Source organism: Crocodylus porosus, unplaced genomic scaffold (genome assembly GCF_001723895.1).
Source record: "Crocodylus porosus isolate Cpor-Errol unplaced genomic scaffold, CroPor_comp1, whole genome shotgun sequence".
Lineage (NCBI taxonomy): Eukaryota > Metazoa > Chordata > Crocodylia > Crocodylidae > Crocodylus > Crocodylus porosus.
In genome coordinates, this window is record NW_017728886.1 from 27,388,943 (window position 1) to 27,400,606 (window position 11,664).

The following is an 11,664-nucleotide window of genomic DNA, read 5'->3' on the forward strand; positions in this document are numbered from 1 at the left end:
TGCAGGGACCCGGAGGCAGACACCCGTACGGGAACTGACTGTTTGGCTTACGGGTTACGCACTTGGCGTTGGACATTTTGAGGTGTTGTCCCAACCCCCCCCCACCAGATGGGAGGCTAGGTGGGCAACCCGGACTTGGTCACGGAGGCCCGGGTGAGGGTGTAGGGGAGGAAGGAGCCCTCAAGGATCTCGGACCCGGATCAATGGGAGGTCCCACTTCCGGATGTGCACGCGCCATCATAAACACACTGAACCAAGGAAACATCGAAGTCGTGGCAGGCGGACCTGGCGTGAGCATCCCCGGAGCAGGGGCCACAACCGGGGATTGGTGGACAATCATCCATAGGCGCCCTAGCGAGCGTACTTGCCAACGGACGCATGGACATTTTTGGTGCATTGGCCGGGAAGCGACGACGGCCTTCTGAGCACATGTTACCACCACAATGGAGCACCAGGCGGCTGGACAGATCGTGGACCCTATGCACTAGCTACTAAGCGTGGTAATACAGCTGCTTCAACAACAACAACAACAACAGTCCGTAAGGCAGACGACCTTGCAGGAGCACTGGATGCAGCAGCAAACGTGGATACCCAGGGGCGGTGCAGAGTGGCGCATGCCCAAGATGATGCTGGTGGACGACCCAGAGGCCTTTCTCAAAATTTTTGAGAGAGCAGCCATAGCTGCAGGAGTCGACAAGGCGAAATGGCCGGCCAACTGGGCATCCTGCTTATCAGGCAGGCACAGGTGGTATACAGGGCCATGTCGAGGAGCGACGCCATGGACTACAAGAAGGTAAAGGGGGAGATCCTCCGCCGACTAGACATTACACCGGAGAGGCACAGACAGGCCTTTAGGGAGAGGAAGGCGGCGGAGGTAAGGACTGCCCGTATCTTATGGCAGACTCTAGCGGACCTACTGAGCAAATGGCTCAGGCCAGAAATTGCCTCCAAAGAACAGATAATAGATCTGGTCCTGATGGAGCAGTTCATTAATGACCTCAAGGAGGGGACCCAGAACTGGGTAAGGTGCCACTGCCCCACCTCCTCTCGAGAGGCACTGCAGTGGGCTGAGCAGTTTGATGCCGCCCAGGGAGAACAGCGCCGGATGAGCAGCCCAAAAGGGGCAGATTCTACGGCTAGGTGAACTGCTGACAGTAAAGGAATCAAGAAAGGGGGAGGACAAGGTCCCGCCTGTTTTACGTGCGGGAGGAAAAGGCATTTCGCGAGGAACTGCCCGCAGGGGATGCGAGGGAGTTCCCTTAGAGAAAGGTATCATCAGGATGACCACCAGGCCCCCGAAGGGGTGCTGGAGGTGGAGGCAATGGACTGTGGGGTGGGTAGCCATCACCAGGCCCACATCCAACCTTTGCCTAAGGTGCAAGCATGGGTGGAAGGAGTCCCCATTCAGGCAGTGGTGGACACCGGATGTACCCAGTCCCTGGGTAGGCCCTCACTCATTAGGTGGAAACAGGCCCCCCAGTGTGAGGGCATCAACCTGGTGTGCCTCCATAAAGAGAGAAGCTACATCGAATGGCGGGTGCTGACCGTCCGGGTAGGGGAAACCCAGCGCAGGATCCCGGTCGGGCTAAGAGAAGGAATATTGTACCCCATGATCCTGGGCCGTGATTGGCCCGAGATCTTCGATATCCTCGCATTGGGGAGAAAGTGCCAGAGCGAAGGTGGAGGCCTGGCGGGGGAAGAAGGTCGGGAGGTCGACGCCTTACAGATTGGTGAGCTGACCCAGTCGGAGCCGTTCCAGCAGGAACAAGAGACAGACCCCAAACTGCGCGCCTTCTGGGAGATAGACGCCCGGGAAGATACCCCCCAGGTAAGCCCCTTGGGTCGCACCAAGTGCACCCCGTGCATAGAAATAAGGAATGGACTGCTTTATAGGGTGAAGCAGGGAAGGCGCGAGGGTGAAGAGGGAGCGCAGTTAATAATCCCACGTACTTTCCGGGACCAGCTATTATGGCTGGCCCACAAACACCCCCTTGGAGGGCACCTGGGAAGGGATAAAACGGAGGCACGGCTGATTCGCTGGTGTTTCTGGCTCCATCTTTACGAAGATGTAGATAAGTATTGTCACTCGTGTCACGCCTGCCAAAAAGTTAGCTTGTACAGGCCGCAGAAGGTCCCCCTGCAGCCCATGCCAGTGGTACGGGAGGTTTTCTCTCATGTAGCGCTAGATGTAGTGGGCCCACTCCCTAAAAGTGTAGCCGGGCACCAGTACATTTTGGTGTTAATAGATTACACCACCAGATTCCCCGAGGCTATCCCTCTGAGGGTGGTGATGGCCACTAAGGTGGCGGATTCATTAATGCATTGGGTCACTATGTTTGGGATTCCACGGGAAATAGTTACGGACCAGGGGTCCAACTTTATGTCCGCAGTCCTAAAAGCTTTTTGCAAAGTACTCCAGATTAAGCACCTTTGGACTACGGTATATCACCCGCAGACCAATGGGCTGGTGGAGCGGTTTAATGGGACCCTAAAGGGGATGCTGAGGCGGTGCACCCAAGAGGAGCCCCACAAGTGGAGCCTAATGATCCCACCCTTGCTATTTGCGGTGAGGGACGCCCCTCAAGCCTCTCTAGGCTTCTCTCCCTTTGAGTTAACGTTTGGGCATCGGCCCCGTAGTCTGTTGGATATTAAACGGGAAGAATGGGAGGCTGGGCCCGAGCACGGGGGAAGGATGAGGGAATACATACAAGAAATGTGAGACCGGCTGCAAGCAGCCCGTGATATCGCATTGGCTAACTTAGAACAGGCCCAGGTGTGCCAGAAAGGGAGCTACAATAGCAGGGCGCAGCCCCGGGAGCTTAAGATAGGACAGAAAGTGCTGCTGATGTTACCAGATGCCACTAGCGAGTTCTCAACGCAGTGGCAAGGCCCCTTCTCGGTTGTAAGGAAGGTGGGGCCAGTTGATTATGAGATCCTGTGCCCGGGGGCCAAACGGGAACGCCAGATATTTCATGTTAACCTGCTTAAAGAGTGGCACGAACCTGAGGGGCTCCTGATCTCACCAGGGCTAGGTCCAGGGGAGGTACCCATAGGGGTGCACCTCAGCCCGTCCCAGGGACGGCAGTTAACAAGGCTGGTCTATGAATTCCCTGACGTCTTCACGGAGCGTCCCGGAAAGGCGCGCGACGTGAAGCATCGGATTATCACTAAGGAAGGGAGAATAGTGAGGGAACGGTGGCAACACATCCCATACCATAAGCGCGCGCTAGCAGAAAAGGAAATCAAGATGATGCTAGATCAGGGGATCATAACTCCCTCCCGGAGCCCATGGCGCAGTCCAATAGTACCGGTAGAAAAACCAGACAGGAGCCTGAGGTTGTGCATAGACTTCCGAAGATTAAACGAGTTGACGCAGTTCGACGCATTCTCGATGCCACATATAAACGAGCTAGTGGAGTGCATCGGTCAAGCCAAATACATCTCAACCCTCGATTTGTCGAAGGGATATTGGCAAATCCCGCTCCGGGAAGAGGACCAGTGCAAAACAGCGTTTGGCACGCCGTGGGGCCTTTTTGAATTTAAGCGTATGCCCTTTGGGCTCAACGGAGCTGCCGCTACCTTCCAGAGATTAATGGATTGGGTCTTGGCGCCCCACCAAAGGTATGCAGCGGCCTATATTGACAATATTATCATATACACAGACACCTGGAAGCAACATATGCGGGCCCTGCGAGCTGTTCTACTAGAACTGAGGCAGGTCGGGCTGACTGCCAACCCAAAAAAGTGCGCACTAGGAAAGCACGAAACCAAGTACCTAGGGTTTCTAGTAGGGCAGGGCTGTGTCCGGCCGCTGACAGACAAGGTGGCGACCATCAGAAACTACAAAGCGCCGACCACGAAAAAACAGATGAGAGCGTTCTTGGGGTTGGCTAGCTACTACTGGCGCTTTATTCCTCGGTTTGTGGAGATTGCGGCGCCTCTGGTGGAAACCACTAAAGGCCATCGGTCCGGAGTAACTGAATGGACCCAGGAACGGCAAAAAGCCTTTGAAGAGGTAAGAAAAGCCCAGTGTCAGGAGGTGGTCCTGCATACCCCCAACTTTGCTATCCCGTTCACTTTACAGACTGACGCGTCAGCAACCACTTTGGGGGCGGTCCTTTCACAAGAAACGGATGGGGTGGAGCGCCCCGTTGCCTATGCCAGCCGAAAACTAAATGACCCAGAGACCAGGTACTCCACTATAGAGCGGGAATGTCTGGCGATAAAGTGGGGGGTGGAGTATTTTCGATATTACCTTCTAGGCCGCGAGTTCAAATTGATTACGGATCACGCGCCCCTGAGGTGGCTGCATACCACTAAAACTGACAATGCTCGCATCATGCGTTGGGCTTTAGCCCTCCAACCATACCGCTTCTCAGTGACCTACAGACCAGGTAGGGCGAATACAGTGGCAGACTTTTTATCCCGATGCGAAGGAGAAGGGGAGAGAGGAGGCCAGGAGCAGACATGCGAGAAAGGAAAAGTAGGAAGAACGCCTAATGGCGTCTTGAGGGGTGGGGTGTGTGAAAGAGCCTCACCCCCGAGCAGCCTCGGGGGAAGTGAGGCAGGTCCCGCCGCTCCAGTAAATTGTCGGCGGCTGCGGGGCGCAATATAGGCGGTGCAGCTGTGGTGGGGGCGAGATCGCCCGCAGGCCACCGAGCGGGCCTGACTCCGGAGACGAGCTTCCCACGGGGCCCCAAGGCACGAGGCTTAATTACCTCCCCCAGGTGTGCGGCGGTGCTGGCAGGCACAAAAGCAGCACTGGCGTGGAGAAGCGGCGGACCAGAAGGGCCGGGGGAGGAGCGGATCCCCGGCAGAAGCCTGGAGCAGCGGAGGCGTGCTGACCCACGCCATGCGTGTTTTGGGGAAAGGGTAAGGCCCCGCAGGGGCCAGGCACTAGGGGCGACAAGCCCCGAAGTCAGTGGTGATGGTTGCGAAGGCTGGGGGGGGGGCACCCCCCCCCAGCTGAGGGCTGTTTGGCTGGTAGCCGGAAGAAGCAGGCTATGGGCCTTGGCCACAGTGCATTGGGGCCGGAGACAGAGCCGCCCAGGCGGGGCAGGGACGCTCCGGTGACAGACGGCGGACCCCAATAGAGAAACAAAAGCCTCCCGAGAGAGGCGAGCGGGACTTGCAGGGACCCGGAGGCAGACACCCGTACGGGAACTGACTGTTTGGCTTACGGGTTACGCACTTGGCGTTGGACATTTTGAGGTGTTGTCCCAACCCCCCCCCCCCACCAGATGGGAGGCTAGGTGGGCAACCCGGACTTGGTCACGGAGGCCCGGGCGAGGGTGTAGGGGAGGAAGGAGCCCTCAAGGATCTCGGACCCGGATCGACGGGAGGTCCCACTTCCGGACATGCACGCGCCATCATAAACACACTGAACCAAGGAAACATCGAAGTCGTGGCAGGTGGACCTGGCGTGAGCATCCCCAGAGCAGGGGCCACAACCGGGGATTGGTGGACAACCATCTGTAGGCGCCCTAGCGAGCGTACTCGCCAACGGACGTGTGGACAGTCAGTTCCAGGAGCTTCTTAAAAAAACCTCCTGAGTGATAGATTCTGAATACCAAGAGGAAATGTAGCCAAATCTCAGTATCTAGCTTGATGCTGAGTTCAGTGCTCAAGTCACCAAGCCCCAGTCCTGCTGAGATTTATCCAGAGGAGAACTATCAGCTATGCAGATTCATTCACGAAACAATTGCTCAGAAGTCTCTATTTTGCAAATGGCATCACACACACAGAACAATGCACCTTCCTTATGGATAGACTCCTCAGGGGCAGAGCAGTCCACCCCGACCCATTTGAAAGACTGGCTGGTTTGGTGACCACAAAGTGGGAATTACATGATTCCGCTGGGAAATTAAAAGAAAAGAAAAATGCCATAATATATTGGGATACATTTGTCAGATTAAATAAAACTAATAATATAGTAGGCCACAGTTTGATGAAGCTAGAGTAGGTGGTCTGCAAGCTGATTTGAGTTTCTCTGGCTTTCCACAGTCCAGCAGCAGGTATTATTTATGATACTTTAAAATATGTTCTCTGTCATATTAAAAAGATAAAACAGTAGACAAATCAGCCTAGCTAGTTATCTAGGGTCTGTGATCTCTCCAGGCGCAGCTGAGAGAGGTTATTACAACATGCCATAAAGGTCCCTTTCATGCTAAGAACCCTAAAGGTCATCTACCCTGGACTGGGAAAAAATATATTTTTAAATTAAGAAAAACATACAAAAGCAAAACACCTTCTGTGTTACTTGAGCAGTTTCTAAGAGACATCCTAGAGCAGCAAGGAGCCCGGCAATCTTCAATAAGGAAATTCTTTAGGGAGCTGCTCTTTGCTCCAGTTGCCTTCTGCCTCCTGGGGAGAGAAAATACGGAGGAAATGAAGACTGACCTTGCACTACTGAGACGGAATAAGCAAGAGCCTATCCTGCAACTCCCAAGCAGGCAAGTAATCCTTTCCTACATGAACAGACCCACCAATTTAACAGTTACCCACATACGCCAGACCAGCTCCCAATTTTGCTGTGCCACTGCAACGGAGACTAAATAATGGGAAAGACACTGCGCTGTACTACATCAGTTGAGATGTGCTGACCTGAAAGATCTAAAACAAGGCAGGCATGTGTTTCTAAACCTTAAAGATGAAGTTTATGTGTTCATCTATTTATTGCAGCAGGAATGCAGTGCTTCCATCTCTTCCCACTGTATCTCACCTAGTCCTTACCCAGCCATTAACTGGTTTATTTCTGATGTGGCGACACTGCATTTTAACTCATTTCACTAGGGGAAGCTGCTCCAAATTCTACAGCAAAGTTGTAGAAATAACAAAGGTTTTCACTGACTGCTGTGAATAAAAAGAAGTTTTGTGAAGAAGCTGCAAGGGCTGAGCCCACAGATCTGTGGTGCTTTCTTTTGAAAGGGAGGAGCTAGTTTGTGCCAAGGAGACATTGCTATTTCCACACTGTCTCCTCCTAACCTGAGGTTGCCACATCACCAACAGCTCAAAACGTTTTCTGAAACATACTCCCACTTGGACAAAGAGTGAAGCCAAACTATTACTTCGGAGAACAGCCTCCTGTAGGATTCTTCCTACTTTTGTAGCCCTTTCCTGTAAGTTGGGGCCTTCACAGATGAAAGTCTATGGTATTCAGAAACCTTGCCACACAAGGCAGCCTATGCCCTTGCTACCACTGGCAAGTCCACACACTCAGCATTTCAAAGGATGAGGCCCTTGAAAAGAATTCATCACACAGAGTAGAGCCCAAACTAAAAGAGACCTTCCTTGACTCCAGACACAGCCATTTCCACTAATCTGACTTGTTTTTTAATCATCTTGGCTAAAATAATTAAAGGGGGAAAAGTATTCCCAGAATAAAAATATCAACAAGGACTGAGCTTTATCATTCTAATCTGTGCCCCTCAATCATGCCAGACCCTCCTATTAACACTAAGCTGGTGTGTAATTTCATTAAATGAATAGCTGATTGTACAGTAATTACAACCTTCTTTGGACTGTTGTTTGTTTTTTTAATTTTAGTTTCCCAAATACCCCAGATGGCAAGGATGGGGGTTTTCTGGGTTTCCCTCCCACTTAGCCATGGTCTGAACATTTCCAATCAAAGAATTTTACTGGAAAACAAAAAAAATAATGCTTTTGTATAATTACGTTCTCAGTCACTTGTAATTTTGTAACTGAATTAGTAGAAGTGCCTGCAATTTAGCCCTGATTCCAGTGTAGCTGTCTGCAATCTGCATGGTAGCAGCATGATGCAATTACTTGTGTGGCTCCTCTGGCCACACATGTACAGCTGGGAAGCCTTTGGTGATCACTGTTTACATGCAAGAAAGAAACATCATAGCATCACGGTGTGAGCGGGTGAAACTATAACTAAGCAATGGTATCATTTTATTCCCAAGACATCAATAACAGTGACTGGCACTTTCCCAGCTGTGGTGGTCTCAGGCCCAATCCTGAAGTCCTCATGCAGGAGAAACTCTATTTGAGGTCACAGGGAGTTTTGCTCAATGAAAAGCTGAAGCTCTTGGCCTCACACTATGGTTGTTGCCTCAGTCTTCTTTTGAGAGCAGGCAGGATGAAGCCAAATGCATGCATTACTCCCCAGTCACTGCTTCTCAGGTAGGAGAAGTACATAAAGAATAAGAGCCCCTGAAATTTGTACTGGGTAGGAGTACTGACTTGACCAATGCCAAGCTGGCCACCATTGCTGGTGTGGTGAGAGCAGGGGGGGAGCTTACTAGGACTCGGCTATACCCCAGTGGTGGTGGATCCCAGTAAGGAAGGGGCCGATCATGCCCTGCTCACACCCCGACACCTAAGTCCATCGGCACGCTCCAAACCAGGAGCACGGCATTGAGGTTGCTCTGGGCTCATCCCTGTGTGCTTGCCCTTGGTACCTTTAAATCGCCAGCAGGCCTGAGAGTGGGTGCTGGGGGAAAGCCTGGAGTGGCCTGACTGAGAAATGCCCAGGTCTGGGGCCTGCCTGCAGACTCAGGCAGCAAAGCATGCTGTGCCCCATCCTCACCGGGACCCTCCACTGCCACAGTGTAGACAAGCCCAAGGAGGCCAGAGCAGCATCTACTTTGCCCTGGCCTACATGATAATGTGTTGTAGAAAAGAAAAAGCATGTCCTTAACGCACTTCCAAAGACCAGACAGTCTGACCAAAGCTCTCTGAACCTGTTTTAAAGGGACCACACAAGGGTTATTCCAAAAACTCCCAAACAGTCTGCTGTAAAGTTCTAACACAGAGGGATTAAATAGACATCCCTTGTTAATAATACATTCCAGGCTACATTTGAGTGCCATCCAAGGGAAGTTTTGATCCCTCACTGCACTGTTATTTACTAGTTAAGGCCTGAGGTAAGAGAGTAAAGGAGAGCACAGTTGACTTCAGTGGAAATGGTAGGTTCTCCTCAGTTCTTAGTATTTGACTCATCATTGATGTCAGTGGCTATTTCCTTCAGTGCAGATGAGGTGCTAACTGGCCCTTTCTCCTACACAGAGTACATCTCTAGCTCCTGCAAGAGGCCCCTGTGAACTGTGGGTGCAAGGGCTCAGCATGTCACAAGATATCTGCCTGAGTAAGCCAAGAATGAGGACATTAGGAAATGGTATAATTCATGTCTTTACAGAGGTCATGATGACCCTCTCATCACCAGGGAGAGATGTTGCTGAAGTGGTGGTAGAAACAATCAGTTAGAGGGGAAACACACACCTATCATATAGAACTGGAGATGTATCTTTCATTTGGGACAAGAAAGGATACGACTACACAGCAGTGTAGCTGTATATCCAGCTAGTCTGGGTCATGGAGCAGCCTGAACTTCAGCCCAGGCTAAACACCCAAGGATGTACCAGACTCCCAGGTTTGTACAGGCCACAGTGAAGACTGTACTGCCCTGGCTATGCTATTGCTGGTAGCTGAGCTAGGTAGATTAAAGCTAGCCCAGGTATATCTACAAGACTTGAAGTCACATCTACAATTGCAGTGTTGACAAATGCTAGAGCAAGTTAATTTTAACTTTCCCAAACCTATCAAATTGTGCCTCTTTTAAGCTATTGAGTGATAACAGTGATTTATGTTTCTGGCACTGATACAAGTATTCAGAAACTGCCGTCATTAGGTCTGGACCAGGGATGGGTATTTATTTGAGCAAAAGCTTCTGTAGCAGGGCACTAGGGTGCCTGCTACTGGATAAGGATGATGTGGACTCAGCTGCCACTCACCAGGGCAGCACAGGTGGCGGTTGCTAAGGCAACTGATTAGGCCAGCTGACCGGAAGGGGGCAGGGCCTGGCCTTTATAAACAGCAAGGCCAAGGCCAGAGGCAGTTCTCCTGCTGGCAGCCTAAGTGGGAGTGGGAGTGGGAGTGGGAGTGGGAGTGGGAGTGGGAGTGGGAGTGGGAGTGGGAGTGGGAGTGCTGTTGGAGCAAGCAGAGCAGAACGTAAGAGAGAAGACTGATGGCTGGAGACTGTCTGCTAGATAACACTGGGTGGAGAAAACCCTGATAAGGACAAGCAAGCAGGAGATGGCTTGGCTGGGAAGTTATGTTGGAACCCAGGAGGGGGAGTTTTCTGTTGCAGTTGGTTGTTGTGATATTTGGTTATTGTTAGACCAGAGGACTGGGCGAGGCTGTAAGGGTGGAGGAGGCCTCAAGGGAGCTCCCCAGTAGAAGGGGGGTCCCTAGTGCCACAAGGGTGCTGTTGTGGGGTGTCCTGACCCCGACCCCAGTGTGGGCAACTAGCAGGACAGGCCTGGTGGGGCATAGGCCTAGGAAGGAGGGCTCTGGGGGCCAGGTAAAGCTGAGCCTGCCTGAGCCCCAATTTTGGGAAGCCCGAGTCAGGCATAGAAGGCCCCTGTGCAGGTGGGGAGGCGTGAGCAAGACCCCAGTGTGGGTGGGGAGGCATGAGCATGGGGACAGGCCCAGGGTGGGCAACAGTAGGACTTACAGGTGACCCCTAAGGCCAGAGTGCACCAGGGCAACTGGACAGATCATTGGTGGGATTAGATCAAGGCACCGTGTCAAGGCAGATAAAGGCAGCCTCCCCTAAACTTTTAAGACATCAAGACGTGGCGGGCGAGATCGGTGACGGTGCATTGACACTGGCTTGACATGGTAGCCAGGGGGTGCTAGGGGAGTTCATGGCACCCCTAGAGGCCGCACTGCCACAACATCACTTAAACAATTTTGGTGAGATGTTGGGTGTCAGAGGGGTAGGGGGCAGTGCTGATCCATACTGGTGTGACAGGGTGCTGACCCAGCCGAGCATGGCAAGGGGACATTGATCCTATCTGGCCCTGCCCATCCTCCTATTCCACTCCCAGTCACTGCTCCCCATCCACCCATGGCCCCCCCCATCTGCCCTACCAAACATGCCCTGCCTGTGGGGGTCCTGGGCCAGACTCCATGGAGACCCTGCCCACCTGCTCTGTCTGGCACCCCAGCGGTGGGTGCAGGGAGGACTAGCAGTGGCAGCCAGGCAGAGTGAGCCACTACTATGGGGGCTGCCAGGAGACCAAGTCCAGCTGCTACACTGCACCATCCCACCGCACATCCAAGAGCAGCAGCGCCTGCCACACAAGCCATGGCCCAGGCTGCTCCCTCCGCCTGAGCTGGGCAGGGCTGAGGGACCCGCTGTGGACTAAACAGAATCCACTGTGGGGCTGGATCTGGCCCACAGATCATATTTTGCCTATCCCTTGTCTGGACACATGAACAACATACCACAAAGTAAAAGGAAACAGGGTTTTTAGTGTGCCAACTGCTCTGTGATGCACACCTGTGTGCATGCTCCTACCCCACTGTAAGAGAAATAACCCATGATAGTTCAGCCCTCGGTGAAAGAAGGTGAGCTACTGTGCTCACAGGGACAACTACCATGGAGCAGCTGCCTCTCTAAATACCTGCCTCCATGTACTCCTTGGCATATAGTCCATCTGCCCATAGCCTCAGGTGATAATATCACATCAACTCCATCCTGCCTTTTAACTCTGTTGAAAGCAGGTTCAGTATAAAACAGCTAAAGCAATTTCTGCCTGAACTAACATTTTGTTTCTTTGCTACAGTTCAATTTAATGGCAACACTTTCATGCCTTTAATTAACTTGCATCTGTTTTGTGTTAAAAATTTACAATG

At 52.3% G+C, this 11,664-nt stretch overlaps 1 long non-coding RNA gene across 1 annotated transcript in view; it reads right to left on the reverse strand.

Annotated features, from left to right (window-relative positions):
- The window catches only part of LOC109319709, a 22,158-nt gene extending 10,747 nt beyond the window's left edge, over positions 1–11,411 (reverse strand). Inside the window, exons 1-2 of the long non-coding RNA XR_002103609.1 lie at positions 11,401–11,411; positions 6,781–6,788 (exon numbers count right to left, since the gene is read on the reverse strand). This is a non-coding gene — a long non-coding RNA (uncharacterized LOC109319709). The remainder of the gene's footprint in view (positions 1–6,780; positions 6,789–11,400) is intronic.
- Between the last annotated feature and the right edge of the window lie 253 nt (positions 11,412–11,664).